Below are 27,577 nucleotides of genomic sequence, written 5' to 3' on the forward strand. Positions count from 1 at the left end.
TAAGGCAATCCTGCTATTCTCACCACTTTTCAAGATATACACCTCCAAGACAGCACTAATGGCTTCATCAGCACAATTAAACCTTGTATATTGGTTTTGTAATTCTCTCAACCCTGTGTCTCTCTGGGTTGCATTCATCCTGATCAATACATGGTCCTCTGGTGTAACTCTTGTTTCTCTGTCTGCGCTTACAAGGTCTCTGCTATGACTGTTCAGGCTGTAACACATTCTTACCCTACAGACCAGCAGTGTTTTCCTGCAACATATGCACAGAAAACATATAACACTTTCTCAGCTATTGCTATGAGTGTCTAATTACAGAAAAGCTATTAAAAGCAGTTTGAATTTCTCTCTTTCTGGTTCAAAGTGAAGATAGCACTTCTAGAGTATAACAAGCAAGACTGGGGCCACCCTTCCCTTCTGCGTGCTCTATGGGACCACTTAAGCCATAAGAAAAACCTTCTTAATCAGGGCACAGGATGACTGCCCAGGTTCATAAGGATAGAAGAGGGCACTTCTATCCCTAATGGCAGCATAATTCCTGTGCAATAAAAAGGAACATTCAAACAGACCTCATACTTCCGTTCCCACCGAGTTGCTCTGAGACATGAAAATGAAAAAAAGAGGCAGAAGCAGCTGCTCGTGTGCTCTTGAACTGGTGAAAGTAAACGACAAGGTCCAAATTGTTAGCCCCAAAACTCTGTTCCTGTCATTTTCTACCGGTGTCATCTGTGTACTCAAACTTTTGCTCCTCCCCAAATCACAGAGCACTGCCAAAGGGGAACCCCTTCTAGGGCTGAGGGGACTGTAAGAAAATCCTGCATTAGCAGAAGTAGTTTTGGCCCTCTTAAATTTATTTCCTATTCTAAATAATGTGCATCCTCACCATAAAGTTTGCTTACAGTTTTCCTATTGCACAGTACTACCTTCTGATCTCTGATGATATTATTGGTAGTAGGAAACCAAAAGGAACCTTGGGTAGTTCCACTAATAACTAACAGTGTATTTATCTGATGACTGACCTGAGAATAAAATGCCAAAATGGGGAAAAAAAAAAAAAAGAAAAGAAAAGAAAAACAAACAAACAAACAAAAAAGTAAGTTAAATGAGTATTTCCACATATGCCGAACAATTTGTTGTGCAATTTTTCAGAAAGGTGTAACAATACTGCTATGTGGGTTATGTCCTCACTGATTTAAAAAAACAAACAAACAAACCAACCAAAACAAAACAAAAACAAACAAACAAACAAACAAAAAAACCCCACACCTAATGTCAGGCTCTATGAGTAAAATCTCACCAAGTCTTGTTGAAGAAGAGTTTTATTATCAGACACCAAATGCAGCATATTGTATCTTCTGATTTTTTTTCTTACTCCTCCCCTGAGATCCCAGCACAAGCAGCGCTGATGGTCAAAGGAGGGATCCTGTAAATGGAGATAACACCTCAGCAATGCACCTCAGAGGGCCGCAGAGTGCATGACAACACCAACTAAGCACTTACAGCAGGGCAGCATAGACACTTGTTGCCTACTATTTGTCCTCCCTCCTAGGTGATTTTCTTCAAAGCCACTGTTTTTTTTTGTTTGTTTTTTTTTTATTTTTTAATTCCGTGAAGAGAACCATACTAAATAAAGGTATATTGTCGGGGGGGGGGGCGCGGAATAATTAAAGTGACTTGATCGCTTTTTGTCTGTTGCTTGACAGCCAGAATATTATAACAACTCCTTTGGGACTGTGACTGATTTCATCACTTTGTACATACATCTTTTTTATGTAAAAGGAAAAAACAGGTTTATTAAAGCAGTTAAACCTTTATTTTCACTAAGCCAAGTACATAATTAAAAAAAAAAAAAAATCTAATATCTACAGCAAAAATCTAATATCTACAGCAGAATAAAACAATACTTATATCCAGCTCTCAAAATCACAACAGACTCATGTCAGGTTCTGTCAGCTTGTTCTGATCCACTAGAGATTCTCACATTTTTTACTCTTAAATGGAAACAAATCAAGCAATTGTGCATGATAAAGTAGTTATAGGTCAGTTTACAGCATAGATGTTTTCTGTAATGTGTATTTTGGTTTCAAATGAGGAATGTAAAAAGGGAAGAGGATACTTCAGATTCTCCTGATTATCCCATTCATTTTCTTTCTACTTGAGTTCTAAATTAGGCAGCTGTTCATATCTCTAATCATAACAATAAACCTAATCTCCAAACATAAACCATTCAAAAAGTATTTTAACAGCCTCTAAAGAAGCTTTCTTGGACATTTTGTATTTTTTTAAACCATGAATAAACATCAAAGTAAAAAGACTTAATATAATCAATTTATGCAGTCTTCATAAATTATTAATGAGAACCAAGTCATATCAAAACTTTTTTAAAATTTTTTTTTTCTTCTTCTCACTATATGCTTTGATTCCACTTCCCACTCCTGACACAACTCCTTTTTGGAATGTATTTCGCTTTTTGCTTTTATTTTTTTTTTTACACAAGGACTCCCTGAAATTACAGCTAAAATAAAAGCCTATGCCATCTTTAGTTTTCTTTGTCATCTTTCTCTTCCTCTATTATTCCAACCAATAACAAATTATAATGACCACAAAATCAAGATGTTAAAAATAATTGGCCTCTGTAGTACTTTCAAGTTAATATACCCACACACATGCATACAGATTTTAAACATGTATCATGTATTCACAGATAAATCACAGGCTTTCTATACTGTACTCACAGAAGAGATGTCTCAGCAGATAATATTTTTATAGCCGCTCTTGCATAATAATAACTACGACAAATATAATGCTCCACTCAGTTATTATTTGCTGTACAGTCAAACCCTGTTGCAGTCAAAAACTATTCTTGAGAAATGACAGAAATGCCCATCAAAATTCCATGCTCTGGTGTTTCCCTTGCCCTCCTGTTGGTATTGTTAATTAATCTTTTTTAGCATGCATCTGCAGGAAGAAAACAGAACAGACACAATCAAAGTAACAATTTGATCTGTATCTAAACCAGACAGAATTCAGACCAACAGGCACAGTAAGAATTAATGAGATGTTAAATTTTGTTTGCAGAATTAACATGAAGTAATTATCTGTGATATCCTTGATCTAGACAAATATTCACCACCACTTTTTAGTGCAATAAAATGAGGCACATCCTCAAAACTAGGTGTAGATATTTGCTCTCATAAATGTCATCAAATGTTCCTTACAAATTTCCTAGTTACTATCTAGGTACCTTTTTATATTTTTGTTTTGTTTTGTTTTTAACATGCTTCCTGTTCTCTTCTGGTTTCTGCTTAATTCAGTTGAGAATGCATTGTATAGCAGTCCACAGAGAACCTTTAGGTTGAATCCCATGTGTTCAAACTCTTCCTGCCAACTCCAACAGTCAAGGTACCATATTTACCATTTCCATGTGGCTTCCTAATCACCATAATTCCCTGAGCAAATTCAGGCAACTGAGAGACCCTTTACTTTGTTTCTTGGGGAGGTGAATACTGACCAGGCAGCCTGAAATAATTTCAACAGCTGCATACCACTGTGTTGTTCTATTTTTTTAGCTTATAAAAAGTATCAACTCAAGATTTTTATCCTGTAAGATAATTGAGCTCAAGGGCTTTTTGTCAATGGTTTTATTTTTCACTCAAGTTCCCAGTGGTAAGAGCTGTCCTGATATTTAGTGAAAGAGGATACTGCTCTGAAATAAATAAGCACTTATTTGTAGATCCATTTATATTATTTTACGACTATAAAATAGTCTTTTTATCTTTTATTTTTTAAATCCATCAAGATCCCATTTACACAAGAGTTTTCATCATGTTGTTATTTAAGAAAAAAACAGGAACATATCCTTTCCATCCCTCTCTCTTCAACTGAAAAAGCACACAGCCTTCTTCTGAAGCAAATTTCAAGTATTTGTGGATGAGGTGGACCCCACCCTTGTCTAAAGGGAGAGGAATAACCTCTCCCCAGGACTTGGAGCAGAGGCGCTGTTCCCACCATCTGAGCATGGCCTGTACCAAGGAGCACCACAGGGCTCACAAACCTTCTGTCACCTGCAAATACCAGGGGAAAAAAGAAGATGTGCCAAAGGAGAAGTGACAGAATACCCTGCAGAGTCCAATTTTACAGCAGAAAGAATCTCTAATTTTATGCACCAAAATTATAATAAATGCACTGGAATATTGCCATATTATTCTGCAATTTATATGTGGTTTGGGGGGACTTTGTTTGTTTGTCTGTTTAGTTTGGTTGTTTGTTTGTTTGTTTGTTTGTTTTTCCTGAAAAGGAATTATTAGGTGTGACTGTATCCTGCACAGCCCTGTGTAGAATTACTATGTCAGCCCAATCTCTGTCTCCAACTCCCACTGTACTTTTTCAGGAAATGTTATCTATTCAACAACTTGCTCCAGTTACCATAATACATTTAGCATTCAATATGAAATGGTACGCTATTAGCTAATAAGATACATGGTTCATTTCCTAGTGTGCATAAAAGAGTATCTTATGTGTATGCAACCCTTGCTAATTAGGGCATTCACCTACCTCCATATTTCAGACTTAATAACTGCCACTTTGAATATTGTACATCTTGGCTTGTCCCATGCCCATTTCAAATGTCTCTTTAGTGGCTGCCCAAAAGCAGTTTTTGTACTTAATAGCAATATATGCAGGATATATAGCTGCTGTCAGTATATTTGTCTGCCATATACCTTGGGCAGCAGGATACCCTTGAAGCACTCATCCTCCTCGCCCTATGACACTTCTTAGCTCTTCTTACTTCCATCCAAGTTTACAAGGTTTATGACTCACTCCTGTGAAGCCAATTTTGTTTGTATTTCAAACAGTGGTTCCTGTACACTTACATCACCTAGCATTTTCATGGACATGCTAAATCAACTTTTCTTGATTTACTTTGGGGACAGGATTCAAATTCACGGCAGCTTTCTTCAGCAGCAGCACCTCTGAATGCAACATTTCCATTCCTTTCTCAAATATACCCTCTAACATCATAAAGCATCAGCTCAAGTAAGCAAATAAATGCCTCTTAAATAATATAAAGAATAATCTGAAAAGTCTCATTAGCAAGCAAAGTAATTTTTTTTAAAAAAATCACCTACAGTATATTTGGCTATTTATTTACAAAAATTTTTGCTAATATAGGAAAATACCTAAAGCAACATACAATTATGCTTGAAAATAATTCAATTTGAATTTCCAGAACCTGGGATTTCAGCGCTCATATTGTCTGCTGACATCATCACAGAAGAAGAGACCACCTTTTCCCAGAACCACTCTCACAAAAGGGGATTCCCTTTCCTGGAAATCTACGTGAACAATTCCAGCCAGCATCATGCATGGTGCCTTTGTTGGATGTGGGATTTGATTTTGGTTTTTTTGTAGGGAGGCCTATAAATATTGTTTGTTCTCCCTTATTTATTCACAGAGGTTCATTAGCAAGATTTTTAAAGAACAAAACCAAATTACTGGCATATATCTGTCAAGTGATTTACAAAGTAGCATCAACTAAGCATGTTACAATTATATTCTCTCATTTGCAAGAGAAAATGAATCAATATTAGCTTTGCTTTTTGTTTTCTAGATGAAAACAGTAGGATTTCACTTTGAATAATGCATGACTGCTTGGATTAAAACAAAGTACAGACATGCCTTTTTTTGGGTTCTATTATGCATTTGGTGTTTGTCAGGAAAACCCATTGCACCTTACCCATCCAAGGCTGAAACGAATTATAAAACTACATATATCTAAAATGCTGCTGCGTTTATGCAACTTTCAAAGAGGACAACATCATTGATATTTATGTTACTGTACAACTGGCTACAGGACTTGCATCATATTTTACATATTAAGAAATGTTTTTTCTAAGAACTTAATCTCTGAATATTGACACTTTTTTCCTCCCTGCTTCATACCCAGTTTGGCTTTCAGAAAAACTTTTCATTCCTCCTGAAGTAGTGGAAATTACCATTTTCTGATACAGAAGTGTATTTTGGGGCATTCACACATCGTCTGTGGCTCTGATGTATACACTGGGAAAGCGGAGAGGTGAAAGAAAGTTTTGTGAATCCTTACACATGAAACATTTTCAGCATGATTGCATCCAATTACCAGCCATGGGATGGACAAGACTGTAAGACCCACAAGTAGAAGGTACCTATAAGACCCTGAAGGATTCATAAGCCATCTGTATTTTCAAGGACAGGTCTTTTGGAAAAGCATTAATTGACATGAAAAAGCACATAGAAATCATGCACATGAGTAAATACTGCAAATGGTACAATGGTGGATAATTGTAACAACCTCTTCAATGAACTGTTCTGCACATAAAGAGGCTCTAGGCAGCCTCTGTTCTCAGAGTTCTTCATTGTTTATTGCTGAAAGCTTGTAAGTGTCACGTATAGCAGTTTCATGTTTACAACACCCTAGATAAGCCACTGAATTTCAACAGAGATTCTTATGTCCAACAATTTTAAAGAAATGCCATGTCCCTCCTTATAAAGGAGTGGAAATAATATCTTTTTTTACATGTCCATAGGCAATTGGAAATTAGCCTCTCTACCTTAAGAAATTCTATGACAAAAGGTACCATCAACCATTCACCATGGCAAAACTTTGATTTAAAAAAATATCCTTCAGGTGAAGTGCACATTTTAAAAAAGGGTCCTGTCAATGAAAAACTATGCTGTTCATGAATGTAAATACTGAGTATAAGCCTTTTCAATAAAATTCAAATTAAACATGGCTTGAATCCTTTGTGCCACAGATTTCAGCAGCCTCTGGCATACCTGCTAAAACTCTGAAACCAGCTTCCATGCACAGAAATTACTTTATGGCAAGCAATAAATGTTTTAGTTGTGCTCAAGAGCTTTGGTCCATCCAGTTTCCACTAAATCAAGCCAAGCCCTTTGAAGGAAAAGCCTTAGGTAGCCCCCACAGCAACATTCACAACTTGTTCTTGCTGTGGTTCGAAAAGGTGGCCAAAACTGCTGTCACCAGAAAAGCTCCTGAAGGGCCACTGAAACATTCTGGGCCCTCCCCAAGTGTTTATTTCTGTAGATCTGGAAGGAGCCTGACAAACCCCACCCCACTCTGTTCTATGGAACCCGTGTTTTCTGAGGGACAAAGGACCATGCAGCCACCTCCACCTGCAGGGTGGCACCACGAGACTCACAGAGGACACCGCCAGGCTCAGCCTGGACTCTGGCCTGGGCTCCACCACGGTGACAGTGACCCACAGCAGCAGCATGGCCCCACAGCCACCTGCTGGCACGTGCATCTTCTGGCCAAATTCGGATTGAATGGCTGGCTGAGCTCCAGGAAGCTCCACAAACCCACAGAACCCAGCACAGCCGTGACACATTAGGGGATAATATCATCTGTTTCCTGAGGAGACGTTTACAGGTACACAGTAAATGTTACATGTTCCAGATTGCTCTTTCTTTTTGTTTCATTCTGAAGATACTCAAGTTTCTCAAAGCTTCATTTACATTACTGAATTGCAGATTCAAGTTATCTTACTGGATTCAGTGAGTTATCCACAGCTTGAAACATGCCTACCTATCCCAAAATGAGATGTGCATTAAATCATGCCCTTTGCAAGACATATTTTATACTTCCATGTAATTTGTACAACTTATTATCAGCCTTACTGTCAGAGACAACACAAAAACTGTTCAACTGAGAAAATAATTCATTTTCCCTTCATTCTGAGAGGGAGGAATACCAAGAAGAATATGAAAAAGATGATAAGCATGTGTTAGTGATTTTAAATATTCAAGAAATTGATTCAAGGACTTTGAAATGTCATGGACATCAGGCTGTGAAATTATTATTTTGATACTATATACAGTAAAATATAAAGGTGTGTTAGTGCCGTGCCGTATGACATTTCCCAAGCAATTGTTTCCCCGTTTTCTATGTCAACTGGGTAACTTTTTGTCAAATATCGTTTACGGATTTTGCTCTTTTTTGTGTATTTTTAAATGAGAAAGCGATTAGCTTTATTTCTCCAAGTCCACATTGCCTCAAACATACTAAATACTTTGATTAAATACATGCTTTTCTAAATTAAAAACATTTCTAGAGAATAGCTTTTTATGTATTTTCTAAATTGTGTCTAAATGTTTTCAGTCACTAATAAAAAAAAAAAATACAAATAGAAGGTCATTTTGAACATATACTGGACAATACTGATAAATACTTCCACTCATTACAGTGATTGTGCTTCAGAACAATGTAAAAATGAACTAACAGGTTGAGAAAATCAGTGAATGTTCTGATTTCCCTTGTAGCGTAAGGTGGAGCAGTGGCACAGGCAGACCCTGAACCAACAGTCCTTTAAATGGACATGGCACAGCAGAACACTAACAGTGCCACATCTTTATACCCCAGTGAAGGTCATTTAATATCCATCCCCTCAGCAAAGCACCCCTTGCCCCAGGGGGCTGTGCTGGGAAGCCGTGGGGTCCCAGGGGGCAATACCCACCCTGGTACCCAGCCCTGCACTGCTACTGACATCCTCCAGTCAGGGTCCAGCCCACACAGCCCGCTGGCCCCTTAGGTGACATTTAGCGGGGACCATGGATGGATTCGGGCTTCTTGGTCCCTGTTAAATCTTTGTTTTTCAATCTGCAGCTTCTGGCTCCCAGGCTGCTGTGATTTTTTCAGTCCCATGATTTTCACAGAATGAGTCACAGTAGAATGGATCATAATGGGTCATTCATTTCAACCTCCCTGCTCAAGTAGGGTCATCTCAGAGAACACAGCACAGGATTGTGTCCAGATGGGTCTGGAATATTTCCACTGAGGGAGGCTCCACACCCTCTTCAGACAATCTGTCCCAGTGCTCAGTCACTGCACAAAAAAGAGTTCTCCATCATGGTCAGGTGGAACTTCGTGGCCACCAGCTCCTGCCCGTTCCTCCTGTGCCATTGCTGGGCCCCAGGGAGCAGAGCCTGGTCCATCCCCTGAGCCCTCCCTACAGACACTGACACACAGGGATGAGATCCCTTCTCAGCCATCCCTTCTGGAGGCTGAACAGGCCCAGCTCCCTCAGCCTTTCCTCACTGAGATGCTCCAGTCCCTCCATCATCTTTGTCACCCTCCACTTGATTTGCTGCAGGAGCTCCATGTCCCACTGGCTCTCCTGGACACAAATGGCACTGCTGGGCAGTTTGTTTCCCCCCAGACCTGAAGGTCCTTCTCCTTAGAGCTAGTTTCCAGCAGCCTATTCTGGTGCCTGGGGTTGTTCTTCCCCAGTTGCCGAACCCCACAGCATCTGCCTTCAATGAGTTTCAGACAGTTCTTTGCCAGTTTCAAACCCACCAAGGTCTTTCTGAAGAGCTGCACAACTCCCCGGTGTATCAGCCACTCCTCCCCAGCTTTGTGTTCCTTTGTCTTGCTTGAGTTCCTTTAAGGCATTTCCTCAACATCTTGCTCTCCTATTTATGGATTTAATTTAGTAATAAAGGGAAAAAGAATCTTAGAGTATGATAAGCTATTTACCAATAGACCATGCGTGCTTTTATTGTGCGGTTATGTAATTTATTAGGGAAGTGATTAATATATTCAATATGCATTTCCTCCTAATGAGTGCCTTGTAATTGATTCATAACACTATATCACAGTGTTTTCCTGCAAAATGCACGAGAAACGGGGGAAATTGACTATTGCAACTGAGCTCTGTAACATGTAATCAGTTAGAACTGCTTTGCCTTCCACTTAGGCAATAAGCAAACACTATATTGTGTAATAAGTCACGCCTGCTGTGTTGCTAGGCACTATACTAATGACTATGCTTAACATACGTGTAAATTATTACACCCTTACTCAGATCCTGTGGTGCCTCATTGCAATTTCTCATTTTTAAGTACAAGTGGAGAAAATACAAATTAAAGGAATTTTTTACACAAAAACATGGCTTTTGGTTAAAAAAAAAAAAAAAACAAAAAAAACCCACCAAACTTAAAGTGCTGCCACTTTTTATAATTTATGTAAAACACATAGAATTCAATAAAACAATAATTCAAGTACCTACTGGCAGGATTTGATAACAGCTGTCAGGTTGGGACTCCACTGTACTAGACACAACTAATGCATTTAAGCCCTTATAGGCCCTACCCCAACATATCAGGAAAAATTTCTACATGGAAAAGGCGATCAGAGGCATTGGAACAGGTACCCAGCGAAGTGGAGGAATCAGTGTTCAAATGTGGCTCTTGGGTTTATGGTTTAGTGGCACTCATGGTGGTGGCCGGGTTAATGGTTGGACTCGATTTTGGAGGTCTTTTCCAGCCTTAATGATTTTATAATTCTACATTACCAGCCAAGACACAATCCTAAGATAACGCAAAATTAACCTCTTGTGATAGACTACGCTTTAGGGAGCACCCAAGGTTCATAAATGCTTGTCGTTAAAAGAATATCAAAAGTCAGAGGATCTCCAAAAGCTCACAAAGTTTTAGTAGCAGATCTCACACTTAGCATGGAAATTGGAATGTTAGTCTCTGACCTACTATATAAGGGAATGGCAGCAGGTTTTGGATAAAGGGGTAAGATGAAAAGAGAAGGAAAGCAAAGAAAAATAAGACAGCAAGAAAAAAAGACATCACCAGTCCTTGTTCCAAGGCTGGTACAGCCAATGTCCAGTCCTGTGGTGCACAGCCAGGCTTGGTGGGGGTACCTCTTTATACACAGGTTTTCCCTGCCCTGAAGATAAGTTTCTTGCTTTCTATGCAAATCCATTATCATGTCCACGCTTCCAGACCTTTCTGGAAATGGGTCAGAGGCTTTGGGTGTCTTGGGTTGCCCTGATCACCCTACAGTCCATGCCCACTTCTCAACCTCATTCTTTCTCTTGTGCTGCAATGTGTTGTGCTCATCTCCAGGAACTAGAACAAGAATGTTTGTCCCAGAAAAGTGCTACCCTACCTCCACATGACCCCTTCTCCAGCTGCATCTTGCTCTTTCCCACACATGGGGCATGTTAGTACCAACAATTCTTGTCTGTTGCTCCCAACAGTCCTTGATTGGCTCTAAGGCCTTCCAGTTATCAGTGTCTGAGACATACACATTAACCCCTTATCTTTTGGGATTCCACAGCCCCACACTTGCAATGAACACAGAAGCAAATATAAGGAGGCATGTCTGTTGTTCAGCTGGAGCCATTCCCTCCTCCTGTTGTTTCATTTGCCCAGGTTTTGCTGAAAGAAAGTTTAGAGAGGTGGGAAACAGCAGTCAAAGTTTTGCCAATGATTTTTGGGGTTAAAACAGCCTGTTTCACCCCTCAGTCTTCATTAATACCGCAGCTTGTCACTGAAAGCATTCCCTCTGTCTTAACTTTTATCTCCTCCACGGTCTAATTAATAAAGTTCAGGGTGGAGTTTATTGCTGTCTATAACTATCTGGAGCAGTGAGACAGCCCTAGAAAGAGTTACAACAAAGAGAAGAAGCAGGGAAGACTTCACCATATCTTTGGAACAAAACAAACCCAAATCACATCCCTACTCCTCTCCTGCCACACTTAATCTGGTCGTGCACTCAAAACAGGAGCGGTCACATCAAAAAATCTACCTTGTCACTTCTATTAACTGGAGCTGTGATGCCAAATAAAGGTGCGTAAAGCACAATGGAAATGAGGCCTGAGAGGTTTGGTGCTTGGGAGATTAATGTGTGAATACAAAGAAACCTGCACATCAATGAGAGGGAGCATCATGCATAATTCATCTGTTACCCTTCCATAACAGCAGATGAAAATTGCTTAAAAAATGCAAAGTTTTCTTCTTACATAACAGGTAAACCACTCATTTCCAGGAGTTTTCTTAGACTGATTTATTGACACATACAGACTGCTGTTGATATATTGCAAAAACCATTACGACAATTCATCTCTGAATCTTAACGTCAAGCTACAATTCAATTCAGTTAAACACATGCTCATATATGGCCATTGTCTTGCTGCCATATGGAACGCTTTGAGAAACAGAGAAGAATGCAAGAGCAATATAGCAAATTACTCCTACAGAGGAACAATAATGGAAGAGTACACCTACCTTCTCAGGAAGTATCAAACAATGCAAGTGCTGTTTTCCATGATTTTGTCTTTCAAACGTTATATATTTTACATCACCAATACGTGTGTTGTACTATATGAGATAAAGTAAAATAACTAAAAAAAAAAAAAACCACTCAAACAAAATATTGAAATTGTTCTCAAAAACCACCAGGAATTTCAAGCAAAGAAGTTATAAAGTAACTTCAACCAAATACTTAGCCACAAGACATAATGAAATACTGAGCTGAGCAATGGATATCAAATACAGTGGATAAGGATTAATAAGATTAATATTTTTGGTCAGAGTTCGCTAGTTTATTTCTTGCAACAGAAAAACATTTTTTTTCTCTGACAACAGAAAACCATATTTGCATTTACAGGAAGAGGTAAAGAAATTATCATTTCGTCAAACATGCAGTAAAACACCAGGAACATAATATTCTCCAGAACATAAAGCTGCTGCAATAAGCAAAAATTAGTTTCTGAGGAAAAGAAAACTAAAAAAAAAAAAAAAAAAAAAAAAAAAAAAAAAAAAAAAAAAAAAAAAAAAAGAGGGGAATACTTATTACGAATCAACACACAGAAGAACAGAGGAGCTATCCTGAAGATGGAAAGCACACGAATATAACATGGCAATGATCAACAGACTTCCTTGACTGCAAGACTTCTAGGGAAGGGCAAAAAAGCAGAAACTGGCTGATGAAATAAAGTCATCTTCAGCAAGAGGCTTATTTAAAACATAAACCAGCTTTCATAATGCTGAAAACTAAGTATGACTAATGATAGCCATGAAATATTTCCTCTGTGTGCTTTTTGATGTTCTGATCTTGAAGTTTGTTTCCTACTTTGTAGTAAATGATCCAATTTTGGCAAGAGAGAGATGCTTCTAAATTTAAGTCCTGTGGGCATTTATCACAACCACCTCTTAAAGCCAAGATGGGCATCGGAATCCACCCTTAAGTTTTAAGCTCAGATATATGCTCAAAGTGTTTATGTAGAGTCAAACCACTTCCTATTCTCCTCAAGTGTTTTTTTAAGCTACATGCCTTTATTTTACATAGTAGAATACATCCTTTATTTTAATGGGCTTCATCAGGTCTTAAAGGTTCCCCACAATTTAAAGATGAAGTGCCCATCACAGAGGAAGTGCCAAAAACACTCTTGCCTTGCATCCATCGAGTTGCACAGCAGTTCCCAATGTGCCAAGCAGCTGCCCCAACTCCCCCATCTCCTCATGCATCGCACCTTGTAAGAGCCTCATTGGAGGAATGTATTCCCACACCCAGGCAGGTGTTTCTATAAAAGGGAAAAAGTTTCAGCTTACCTTAAACATATAAGGAAACCAAACTAGAAAGTTCTGTGCCCTTTTCATCAGTATTGGTTCAGCGCCAGCACAGAAGCACTGACTGGGCTTTGAGAGTGTACCACAAAGCCTGTTGCCAATTTCATTGGGCAAGGACCCAAATAGCACACCTAAAACATCGGGTACTAAAGACACTGCACCTAGAGCCCACAGGGCTTTTCTGGACTGCCTCAACAGTGTCAGAGTGCTCTCTACACTGTGCTTGGCTTACATTTCTTTATTTGTTTATGTTTATTATTTTCTTCTTTTAATAGAACCTTTTATTTTACAAAGCACATCCAGAGAAGTTGTCTCACTGTTATTTTAAGCCATTCTGGAGAAGTGCTGGACACCCTCAGAGACTTGATAAATCTTCACGTGTCTCATTCTACTCCGGACACGTGCCAAGATTTTATCACCTCACCGCCCACTCTCAAGAGAACTTCAGTATGTTCTTCCTGGAGTGTTTTTGTCACACGGCATGGACAAGCAGCAGGAGAATCTGAATACATACTCTGCCATCAAGATCATCTAACACACACAAGGGGAAAAAAAGGAGAAAAAAAAAATTAAAAAAAACCACCAGAACCACAACACAATAGAGCAGATTTGTGTCCTTCTGTTGTGTTTGGTGTTGTCACCCCACCAATCTCTTCCTATAAAACTGTATATATATTTGTCCTAATAGCTATGGAAAAAAAGACTCATTCTGATAAAGACTTTCTACACAGGCAAGCTGTGTTTGTTTTGTTTTTTAATTTTAATTTTTTGTTTAGACAGACTTTGAAAACATGCCCTTTGCATAGTAGACATTTTTTGGCTCTGGAGCCATAAAATTGGACATCAAGTTGTCAAATGGTATAAAGTAAACTATTGCAAGTACACCAGCTCACAGAGTAGGGAACCTGCTAGAACATTATTTCCTAAGCATTTTGGGAGAGTTCTATGAAACTAAGTATTCCTTGCCACTGAATTTGCTAAAGGTAGAAGAGAGGCTCTACTCTTCGACTCAAAAACATTAGGTAGATGAAGTTAAGGTTTTCTTAGGAAGAAATAAGAAACTCTGTTCAAATATTGTAACTGCAATACCCTCAGGATATATTTTTGTAACACCTCCAGCACTGTAATTTCAGTTGGCTAGAGTAATTGAAGTTAAATAAAAAGCCCACAATAAATGTAATTTTTCCTACCTTGAATTTAAAAAGGTAAAATATTCAATGTGTTTGTCAAAACAATTTAAGACTCTTTCCCCGCTTTTCTGTATGAGGAAGCATGATGTCACCCTGCAAAGAAAAGAAAATCCAACCAAAAAAAAAGAAAGGAAAAAAAAAAACACCCAAAAAAACCACAAAACAACAACAACAACAACAAACAAACAAACAAAAAAAAAACCCCGAAAGCTTCTGATTTTGGGAAAGCGTCAATGGAAGCTTACTTTCTGTATCCCACTGAAAATTGGGAGGAAACTTAGAAGAAAGAGAAAAGAATGGAACATCACATAACCAGCACTCTTTTTGCTACAACAGAGAATTTGCATGAACAGAAACCATTATCTGCCTATCTGGTTAGGAGAAAGAAGAAATATTAAAAAAATATATTTTTCTCTAACAATTTGTTAGAACCTTTCAGCCAAAACTGGCTGAAAATTAGAACTCTAAATCCAGAAGTCAACAGACATTAAAGTTCTCTAAGCATTTTTTTTTTTTTAAACACAATTTTTTTGGGGGAAAAAAAAAAGCTACAGTATGAAACAGAATTACATATCATCTCTCCCCCACCCCATCTTGACAGTTCTAATTCCATGTCTATAAAGCTTTAAAAGTAGTTCTCTTGAGCATTGGGACTTCATAACAACTCCCTTACTTTAAGTTTATTTGGAAGATTCTTTTATTACCTTACTGAGTAATAATCCTGAATGCAATATCTCAATCTAGCAAGTACAAAGGCAAAATATTCTAGAACTTTAAACTCTCTGAACAAAAAAAAAATCATCCCTGGTCATTCTTCAGATCTTCCCAATCCTTTGTGAAATTTACTCCTGAATTTTATGCCAAAACTTTTTACCATCTCAAATTCCAACGCTGTCGCTGAAATTCTTTGTACAGCAGCTTAGTTTCACAAGCTAGCAAAATTAACTATGTAACACATCAAAACAGAAAAATGACAATCAATATCAATATAAATATAGATACTGGAGTATCCTTATTTTCCATCAGTGAATACTAAATTCAAGAGACAAAGAAACTAAACAAAAATAAATATTGGCAACAGTTACAGCCTGGCATTTCAAAAATAAACCTCCAGTGGAAGTGATAACTCCACTGTGGTATAAAACAATATTATTTCTTCAGTCATCTGACAATAAGGTAAGACAGAAATAACAGTTAATGAGTAGAAAATAGATATGAAGATTGAAATAGCAACAGGTGCTGCACACAAAACCTTTTATTTTTGCTGGTAACCGACTGTTTCAGACACCAGCCCTCTGGCCAAGTGTGACAATTCCCAGCTTCAAGGCTGGATTTCCAAAGGGCATTGGTTGCCCCAGGACCAACTGGGGGCCATGTAAGCCTGCACTTAAGACTACCTTGGGACTAGCATAGCCAGAGGCTGGGCAAGGGAAATGTGGGACTCCTGTTCTTCATACACAACTTTATTTCCTCATGCTTGAAAAGGAGGGGTGGTGTTCTCCAATTTTGATCAGTAAATCATATCAAGGTGCAAGTGGAAGGTTCTGCACCAAGACGTGCAGGAACAAACCCCCTGGGCTGTCGAGGAGTTCCAGCAAAATGATGCTGCTCATCTTAAACAATTTTTATGACTACCTGTAGAGGATATAGGATGTAAATGAAAATCTGAGCAAGCTGGAAACACACAAATCGTTATTACTAATGATGACCATTGGTCTAAACCCACCTGCAAAACACTGTCTCTAAGAATCATGATAAAGTTTCCGGGGGGAGCCCAAACAGAAGGATGGAGTGGATCAGCTATGGTAATGTTTTAAGGGTGTTTCCCCTCACGAGAGGGGTAAATACAGGATTCTGGCACTTGGCTGTGCCCAGGAAGATGCAAATAGGGTGACATAAGGTTGAAGGCAGATCTAAAGAGACCTCCCAGAAAATACATTGTCCAGCTTGGGTAAAGAAGGGAAGTAATTCAGTTATCAGCAGCACAGATGCACTCAGTGACTGAAGATATCCAATCAAGACTGAAAGATATCCAATGACATATGAGAAACTGTAAATCTTGTGTTTGTTTGACATTGATGGGGGGGTGATGGTGGTTATTTTGGTTTTGTTTGTTTGTAGGGGTTTTTTTTGTTTAGTTTTGCTTGTTTGCTTTTTTGATATTTTGGGGTGTGCATTTTTTTTTCCATTAACACATTGCTAATATATTTACTTTGAGATGCCCTTTGATGTAAAGATCAATACACATAAGAATGTGTGAACATAATCACAGGAAGACAGATAATTACCAAATAGTGGTAGAGGAAGATTTAAAAGACAATGTAAAATATAAGTGAGTGAAAAGCAGGTTTTATAAAAGAACACTAGGTTACACCTTTGCAAAAGCCCTGATCCTAAAAATGTCTTCTCAGGAGTATGTGCTTGCAAATATTCAGAGCTTTCTACTTGGAACATGCTTTTCCCCAAACTGTAACCAATGAGGTTTAAAAGCAATGCTAATCTTTCTGTATGTCATCTTTTTCCTACTGACAGGTGGGAACACTTCCTAATGTGCGTCCAATGTTAAGAAAAACAGCAAAGGCAGACCCTAAAAGCCAACTGAAAAAATAAAGGAAAGAAAAAAAGTCCCCAAGATTTTAGGAGGGACATGAAAATTAAAAGAGTAAAAAGGATCATCCCTATTTCATGTATCTCTTTCAATTTTTTAAGAGTTATATCAAATCATCACCATTACTCAAAATATTACAGTTAACAGATTTCTCTGTTCTTCTGCCATATCCAATTACTAAACAAAAAACTACTGCTATAAAATGCAGTCTGTGCTGAAGACTACCACATCCCTATGGCATCAAAAGAAATCCCCCTTCCCTCTCTGACAGCTGCTGCTAAGTTAAATCTGTGCTCCTGTGGATCCTGAAGTATATACCATAATATCAAAGTCAACATTTTTCCTTATGAAGTCAGCAGCTGGAAAATCAATTTATCAATCAACTATTAAGCCCCTACTACTTTACATATGTATTTTGAATAGATATTTAAGAGGTGAGGCAAAAACGTGTTTCTGCTAAATATTTCCCTGGACAGTTTATACTTCAAAGTGCATTTCACATCATAAGGAATACATAATCTGCTTGCAGTTTTTTAGAGTCAGAAACCTTCAAATCACTTCATGGAGATTTTTTCACTCTCCTTTACTCACTTTTTAGGCCATCACAAGTATGATGACATGAAACCTACCAAGCACTGCTGTCCTGAGCCAGCTGAATTCACAGCCACCTGCAATGCCGACAATTAATTCCAGTGACATAAACTAAAGTGATTTTTATTGTCACACTGAAAGTGAACACAGGACTAAATGCCTGTGAAGCACATAGAACAAGCTGCTGGAGACTTCAATCAATGTTAATATGTTCTGTTAGCATCACAGAGGGAGAGTAATAAAAGACAGTACAGCACACAAAAGGTGCAGAGGACTAAATTAAAAGCACAAACTTGAGCTCAAGAGAAATCTGATCAAGGTTACAAATACTGCATGAGACCTGGAGAACAAGAAAAAAGTATCAGAGATGTGACAAATGTGAGAAAGCAAAACACCTTTCTAGGGGTAACATGTAGCTGCTGTACATGTTATTCCAATATACGTCATCATCTGGTTTCATAAAATTCATGGTGTTTTCATGCATTCTCAACACTGTCCCATTCTGCCTATCTGCTGATTTGCACTACACTTCATATTACAAATATGAAACCTGTAAAAATAGTGTCCATCCCAACATTATCTAAATGGCTATTCCCTCCACTGTTCTGAGGAACTGCTAAGGAGAAATGCCCAAAGCAACATCACAGAGCCTTTCTAATACACCTGACACTTGGTAGTTCAACATAATGAACAATAATTATCTTACAAGCAAGTCTCATACTCCTCCCATCTCTCTGGGTGATAGAACAATGCTCTCCTGTCAGCAGTGGTTTCTGTCCAAGAGCCCCATCCACCTTATTTGCCAGATTTCACCTGAAGACATTTTCACAGAGATTATTTATTTCTTTTTAAAGCAGTATCTTCAGTGACCAGGATCTGTCAACACTGCAGAGTAACATTAAGTCTGGTAAGCTTAATGCCATCACAATACATCCTTCACTAAAAAAGTCAGTCTGAAAAACTCAGCTGAATTAATGTTGAGGAGGCAGCTACAGGGTTTAATTGTAAGGAACTCACAGCACTATCTTTATGTTGTTTTAACACAGAAGTCAGCATTTCATGTTTTTGAGATTTTAGTCGAAAACTATCCTAGGAAAAAAAAAATCTGCAATTTTGAACTTAAACTCCTCAAAAACATATTCTGTTATTTGAAGATCACTTACCCACATGAATGTATGCAAAGAATCAGACTATAGCTTCCATTTATGTCACAGCCAGTAGCAGAGTCAACATTCAAAAGAAAAGAAAAAAATAATTCCAACCCCCCTGGATTTTGCTATCACCATTCATTAGATCACTATTCATATTCTGAGAAGTGCTGTAGGCACTTCTCAAATGCTTTAAACCACAATGAAAAGACCATGAGACTAGCTCAGTTGGTCTGAGCACGGTGCTAGTACTGCCTAGGTGGTGGGTTCAATCCCCCTGTGGGCCATCTGCTTAAGAGCTGGGCTTGATGATCCTTCCTGGTCCCTTCCAACTCAGACTATTCTGTGATTCTGGGGGTGTTGCCATATTCTTTTAGCCTTCTGAATTGTTTGCATTTTTGTAGTGGAGTCTTCTCATGGATTGTAACATAAACAAAGTGGTTGTTTTCGCATTCCTCTCTGATGAGGGACAATTGATGGACTTCTAGTCTGGCCAGTGGGGTGGAGAGGTGGCAGCCTTATTTTCCAATCCCTGGTCATTGTCCAGAATTTATATAAGCGAGGTCAAGTAAATAAACTTCCCTTCTTTTTGCTCTGAACTTGGCTGTGAAAGTATTATTCTTTTTGTGTCCTCTAGCGACACTATGGGAATAACTAATTCTGGACAAACTGCCGTGTTGGAGTCCAGGGTTCGTGGAAAATCCCTCAAACTGCCCTGCGGGGAGGGGGGTCTGAAATCCTGGCTGGGACCCCAGGAAAGCATTGCCTTTGACCTTAGTCCACGGGAAAAACTTCCAACACTTAGAGATGAATTAAAAGCAACGAAGATTTGAAATAAATAGTAGTTTAGTTTGTCACAGGGTGAAAATTTGTAGTTTTGGGGTTTTTCGTATGGAGATAGATGAGAGCAAAATGGAGGATTTTGGGCGGTGTCACATCTTCTTCTTCTACTCCATTTTCTGCTGTGATGGTATCACAGAGACATTGGTAAAATGGGTTTGACGCAGACATTGTGTGTTTAAAATAGGTAACGATTATTGGCATAAATTTGAAAATACAGTACATTTCAAGAGTTAATTGGACTAGAAACCTCTAAAAGACCTGGGAATTCTCTGGCTGGTGTTCTTGCCAGCTGTGTTTTCCAGCGTGATAAGCTAGGTGTTAGCGACACAGACCTTGAGATAAGAAACTGAATAAACATCTCTAGAGACCAAAAATCTGCACGTTTCGTTCCTCTTTTAATCCTGGTGCAGGACTTTGTGTGTGAGAAGAAAACCCTCGATTCTCACACTGGCGAAGTGGTGATGTCCCACACAGTTGGCAAGGGAATTCTCACAAAAACAAAAAAAACCCCCCAAAAAAAAAACAAAAAAACAAAAAAAAACCACCACACACCACACAACAGAAATAAAACTAAAAACACAGTAGCACAGGTACTCAACTGCCTCCATATGTTATACCCAGTTATTACACACCAGAGAGGGAAAATAAGCCAAGTGACATAAGCACTTTCTGCATCCCCAGTCAGCAGTCCCTCTGCTCTGTGATTAATAACTCAGGTATTTATCATGGCTACCCCTTTGTTCTGCCCATCCTTACATTATCAAGTCCATAAAATCAGTCCCAGAATGGTGGCTGGCAACGTTTTTATTTTGCTTACGAGTCCCCTGCACAAGCAGACCTGCCCTGCTGCAGCCTGCTCCTGGTGGGAAGCTCCAGGACTGGATAAGGGACAGCACAGAGCAGCAGGTCCTGGTCCTTAGGCTCATGTGGTGGGGGTCCCACCTGTGTTTAATGGGCAGCCCCAGGAGCAACTTCTGCCACGTTTCATTTCTACTGACTTCAATGGATTTTCAAAAAGGACCAAATCTAGACTTAGCCTGCAGCTGCACCTTAAGCCTCCAATACTAAGATGGGAAAGATTACAAACAACCCCCCTGCCCCATCTGTTGAAGTGATGCCACAAACTCGAGAAGATTTTATTGCTGATCAAACCCACAGATTTTCAGTTTATACCCACCTTGTACAACTGCTATGCAATGAAATATGTATTTCTCAAAATCTCTCTAGAAACAGCCAATCTCAAACCATCAGGAGGGGGAGAGAGCAGCAAAAGAAGGGTACAGTTTATGAGGAGAACAGGACAGCCATGCTGCATGGATTAAACTCAGGTTTGTAGAATTCCCTGAATTATGTGAAGCAGCTGGAAAATGAAGCGACCTGCAGCACCACTCAAACATCCTCTCCTTGCCTTGGGGGTTTCCATCAGGTTTAAGTCTGGCTGCACAGCCTACAACATGTTCTAAATAAATATCCAGACACTGATGAAAGGAAAATAAATCTCTCTTGAACATGGTATAGTTGGAAGCATGGCTGCTCCCAAGATTTCACATTGGACAAGGTCTTACAAAATAAGTAATAGATAATAACAAGGGGAAATAAATAGATTACCTAAAGATTAGCTTTACATTTTTTAATTCATCTACTTTTCTCACTATCCCTTTAGTTAAACATAATCTGTTCAGTGCTCTGAAAGTGTTTATTTAAGTTATTCTGCATTATTATTATGTTGTTATTATTATTAACTCAGACAAGAAAAAGGCAAGTGACAGCGCAGTCAGTGAGGACAGATTACTTGTGCAGATAAACTTGAAATTTAGCAAAGATAAACTCAGATGTGGCAATAAATTACAAAGAGCCGAGAAATAAGCAGAAGGAAGAGGCTGGGAAGCTTTGCCCTGCTAATGGAAACCTTTGTGGGCAGGGGTGCAGTTTGGGGACTGCTGTTGGGGCTGGCACTGGTGGCTGCACAGAGGTCACTTCAGCACAGCCTTTGGCCACGAGCGGAGAGCACAGCAGCAAGGGACACCTCCCCCAAGCCCTGCTCCACTGCTTCTGCCATGAGGGATGAGGACAGGAGCTGCAAAAACAATGAGTCACTTACACCAGGCACACAAAACACATCACATGCCGCTGCGTAAGGCAGGGATGCGAGTAGATACGAGATTGCATTTATTTCAGGCTACCACCCACCTGGATTGTTTTAGAAGCAGCAACTCAGAGGCTGAAAAAATACAATACAATTTGTGCCTCGTACTTTAAATGAGAACAGCTAGAAGTGTACGCACACAGAAGGAATGTCATTAATTATTACAAGTTAAGTTACACAAATTTCTATTATGCCTAGCGTCTTAATTTTTGTATTTTTATCATTTGGGGGGATGTGGGGTGTGACTGGGGGCTTTTTGTTTCTTCTTCCTTCAAAATTCTTCTCTTTCCATACCCCTACTGACAAAAAAAAAAAAAAAAAAAAAAAAAAAGCTACTACTTTTCACCAATATGCAAAATGATGGTTTTTTTCAAAGACTTTTAGTGTGTTTACAGTTGGACTTGACGATCTTAAAGGTTTTTCTGATTTTTTTTTTACTGAATTCTGACCAGAGGACACTCAAACAACAGTTTTTCTCTTAAAACATGAACCCTCTTTTTCATGGAAAAAAAAAAAAAAGTTGAGATTCACTTACTGTAAATCAATGCACAGATATTAGTAGTGCCAATGTTTTCTTCCTGCAATATATTCAATTACTTTTTTTAATACTCAATGCACCTTTCCTTCCTCAAGTGGATTTACTTAAACTCACTTCATCACTTCAACTCCTCCACTACCTGAGAGAACATATATTCTTAGATATCCCTGATACTTATGAATGTTTCAGAGTTCCTTTTTTCTTCCTCAGAAACATCAATCACCTTCATTTCTAGGGAAAAAGAAAAAAAAAATTTTTTTTTAAACTTCAAGAAGTACTACATTGAGAAAATTTACCTCTTGTTCTTACCATTAAATAAACAAGATTTATATTTTCGTAACATTTCTATACCCAAATAGTCTTAATTACTACCATGCCAGGAGACTGCTTAGATTCTTCACATTTTAAAATATATTTGGGGTGGAACCAATTCAAGCCCCTCATGCATGTTCTTGCACATCAGGTATTGCAGAGTGCGCAGTGAGAACCGCCAGAGAAGCACACAAGACACACAGTTGGTCCTGAGGAGGTTTCCTTTCCTATAAAAGTCTGCAGAGGGCAGCTCCTGTGACTCTGGGCTCAGAGGCACTGGCTGCTCTAAGGTGGCATCTCTTCACCCCACTGGGGAGGGCACAGAGAGGGGAGCACCCGCACAGGGGCCAGCAGTGAGATGGATGGGGAAAGCTGAACACTGACATTGTTATTTTCAATACTTTATCGGTGTTAAACTTAACAAAGCGCATGTTTTTCTATAAAATAGGTAACACAACTGGGGACTGTTTAGCCTAATTTCAGACACATATACAGATTAAAGTTATATTTTCAAAAAATAGGTCCATATGAAAATATTCTGGTGAATGAAATAAAGTGAACCAGTTTAAATGAAATTTTTTGATCTAATCACCTCCCCCTAACCTTATACATGTGCTACTATTAAAAGGAAAACTTAGCTGAAAACTAGAATTCCGCCCAGAAAAACTGTATCGGCAGAAACACAGTTCTGGAGAACATGAATTTACAGCTAAACTTAATGACATTTCTAGAATATATCGAGAAACCAACATAAAGAAAGGAGCGATAGATTTTCTATTATTCTTCGTAGTTTAAGTCTTTAAATCAATCCCTCACTTAGTGTAGTATTTCTCCTCCAGAACATTACACAAAGAAAATTAACCATTATAAAAAATGGTTTAATTAATTGACATAAAAAAAAAAAAAAGTCAGCCCCTATAGATTATCTGGCAGATAAGTATCAAGAGAAATATGTTACTTAAGACAATTAGTGAAAGGTTCAAAAGTTCATTTCTGCTTTGAAACAGCATTTAGTACTCTCCAAATCATTTCCATCAGAACTGGATGGTTTATAAATCCATTTCTTAGTGATTTCCCATAAAGACACTAACGCTGCACCTCACCTTGGAAGGGGCTAAACTGAGCATATTCCACCTCCACCATGGTACCCTGTGCACTGGGAGGAGGAAAAATTCATCCCAAGCACCTCCCAGCTCCTGTCTGTCATAGCCTCAGCCCCCCATAAAGGAAACCATGGTGTTTGAAGAACCTAAAGGGTTCCTCAAGAACAAGAGTGGCTGCTGGCACTCAGCTGCCGCCCCAGGTGAGACTCTCTGCTGTCCAGGACATCTTAGCTAGAATGAGAAACCATGGTATTCTGATCCTTCATTTCCACAGGATCCACAAAGAAGTAGGTGAGGAAAATGGGATGGTAAACAGAAAATGTAGATAAAGCATAACCTCGCCACAGTACAAGCTGGATGCTATTTTAGTCAATCCCTTCTGTGCCTGCATGAGCATCCTTCCCCCAGCAATGGATTCCAGCACCTGCAGGTTTCAATAAAGGTGGTGAAAAATGATACCATTCTGTTTGAGCAGGAGACCAGATATATGTCCGGGTTCCCAGATAAGAACATTCATACATGCACATCTACTATTGCATAGAGTTGCATTCAAGAGTCAATTAGAAAGCACACCAGCAGGATCAAGGGTATGATGATAATTCTGATTTTGAGAATTCCACAAACACATGAGGTCAAAGGTCTGGAATTTTTAAAAAAAATTTTAAAAAAAATTAAAAAAAAAAAAAAAAAAAAAAAAAAAAAAAAAAAAAAAAAAAGCCAGGAAAACTGATGCTATATAAAATACCACAGATCCATTCAAGGATATTTAATACTTTGGAGGTCTGACCATTAGCTCCCATTTGAAAGTGGAAAGCTTTGAGGGTGATCACTTAGTACACATTTGTAAATCCCTCTGGGTATCTTCCCAAGCTCCTTGGAAAATTTTGGCCAAGTGTGATTATGGATCAGGAACTTTTGATTGCGCAAAATATTTCTGGCACCTCAAAGAGGCACTTCACTGCTGAGTGGAATCTACAACAGCATCCAGACTCTACTGCTCATTGATTTCTTTAAGTGCCTCTGTGTAGCTTTAAAGTCTCAGTGGTATTGTTTTCCCTTTGATGCCCATGGATGCAAAATCAGGATCTTTAAAGATGATCCATCTGGACTAAAGCAATAATTTTGTATTTTATAATTTATATATATCAAAGGATGTTGAACATACATAGATATACCATTATGCATCTTTTCATATTTAGCACTGGTGATTCAAGGAATACACAAGTTGCATGAATAAAACAACAGCAGAAATAACCCTGTGCTGAAGAGATTACAAGCATGAATTCTGCATAGAAAACCATACGCAAAATTTTCAGTGTCAGCCAATCTCACAGTGGTGATACTAAAATACAAAGTTACACTCAGACATGACACTGTAGGGGAGTAAAAATGTAACAATAAACGTTTGTATGACTTTTGCAGACAAGAGGCAAGAATGGGAGCATACTGAGCAATTGTTAACACCCCTCTCAATGGCACACAATTAAAGCAAGTCCCTCCCATGTCTGACCTTCCCATGGTTTGGTTCACAAAGCACAGAACACTCGGACAAAGTGAGCCTGATTCAACTGGACAAAATTAGACAGGGCATCTTGAAATGCCCTCTATTCTAATTAGGTGTGTGCAGTGCAGCCTAGAGCCAGTCCAAGAGAAAACCCTTGACCCATGGTGTCCATGGCACAGACAGAAGGGATCTCAGCACCCAAAGTCTTGACCCACAGATCTGCTCCTGCTGGACTGCCAAAGCTTTGTGCTCAGGTAGGCACTGCCTAACATCCCCTGTCATGGCAAGGGAAGAAGACAGCTTGCACATTTTAATGGGAAATTTATTGTTAAAAATCCCTTAAGACTCATAGGCAATCTGTAAGAAGCTTTTTGAAAGAAAAAGGATTGTTTTCTCCATACCTCCCAAAAGAAAGTGCTGGCTTCAGCAGTCCATTAACAGAACTGACTGCAGGTGCCTATCTTTCCTGCTAAAATTAAAAACCTTTATGCTTACTCCTAATTCTATTCTTTTTCTTCGTAAATACTGTCTCTCTAATCCTGAATTGTTCTATCTCTCAGTATCCTAATAGCAGCTCACATTTTCTGTGCTACACATTTTTTCCTCAAGGTCCAGGATTTACTTATCTGGTGATTAAAACTGTTTAACCAATCTAACTACTTTTCATAGTAGCAGCACATCAATAAATGGGAGAATATTGTTTTTTGGGTTCCTACTGAGAAGATAAAACTCAGCAGTCTCCAAGTACAATAAAGATAAAACACACTATCACTCAGGCCAGAATGCTGCAGAAGAAAAGTTGTATTTCATGTTCCTCGCAAACTCTGAGAAGTTACTGCCCAGGGTGGCACACCCTGGTCACTGTTAGCAATGGCACAGCTGGAAAACCACACATCATCAGGAGGCAGTGACTGAGGAAGCCTGCAGCCAATGTGGAAAACCTTGAGCACCAAGAACTGCTGCAATCTGCCTGACAGATTACCACCATGGTCATCCAGATTACGGGCAAATGTGATCAGGAGAAGTCACAAAGAGGATTAGTACTTTAACCACAGTGGCAAGGTGACACAGGTCAGAATGGAGGTCTAAACACAAGCAGGGAAAAAAAAAAAAAAAAAAATCTACTTAATTATACACTGCATAGATAGAATCACTTATGGAAAAAAAGTGAAGGGCAGAAAAGTAAAGACCAGAAAGTTGTTGGGTAGGTGATGTTTATATCCAGCTCCCTTGAGAAGCTCTGGCAATTGTAATAGCAGCCAGGCATTTCAGAAACAGCCGTCTGAAACCAAGGAAGCCTATAAACTTACAGGGAATTTATAGCAGACTCCCGGACTAGGATGATTTCTTTTAACCATGTCTACGGAACCGTCGACCCAGTCAGTTATTTTAAGTTTGAGCGACAACTGTAAATACATTGCTAAAAGTAACACTGCCATAAATCCTGCCTGGTGCTGTATATCCAGGCATCCACTACCCAACTCTCTGCTAGGTCGATGTCAGTCCCACCCTAGAGTTAGAAACAGCAGAAAGATGTGAGGAGAAGCTTTTTTCTGCCAGAACTTTTCCATTAGGAGGTCCATGATGTCAATCAATGAAGAAGCCTCACTGATGGTGAAGTACAAATGGGTATTTCCTAGAGGCTACCCTTCTCCACTATAACCCAGAGCTAAGGCTGGCAAAATAAACTCCAGGGTGAAGGAAACGGAAGAAGATGGATGTGAGACTCACCAAGACAATGGGAAAATCTAAACTCAAAACCCGAAGAAAAAGCTGGTTTTTTTCTGTATTTTCTGTAATTTAATGAGAAGTTACAAAGGTTGAGTTTTCATAAAAGAATATATATATATACACACACACACACGCACACATACACTTATATAGATACATACATACATTATATATATATATATAAATATAACACTTTTGTTTTATTTCACAGACAGCTCTCAAAATATGGAATGGGTTGGATTTTTCTTTTCAAACTGCAATTTACTACCTTTCAGTTGTTATTGGCCATTAGATTGAGAACTTAAGAAATCAATACACTTTACCTAATGTATCAGAAAGAAGACATTGCATTCAAACAGAAAGAGGATTAAATAAAATAAAGCATGCCTAATTAATAATAAATTTGTTTCAGGGTCTTATAATTTTTTTATGGGA

This window comes from Hirundo rustica, chromosome 2, assembly GCF_015227805.2.
Source record: "Hirundo rustica isolate bHirRus1 chromosome 2, bHirRus1.pri.v3, whole genome shotgun sequence".
Taxonomy (NCBI): domain Eukaryota; kingdom Metazoa; phylum Chordata; class Aves; order Passeriformes; family Hirundinidae; genus Hirundo; species Hirundo rustica.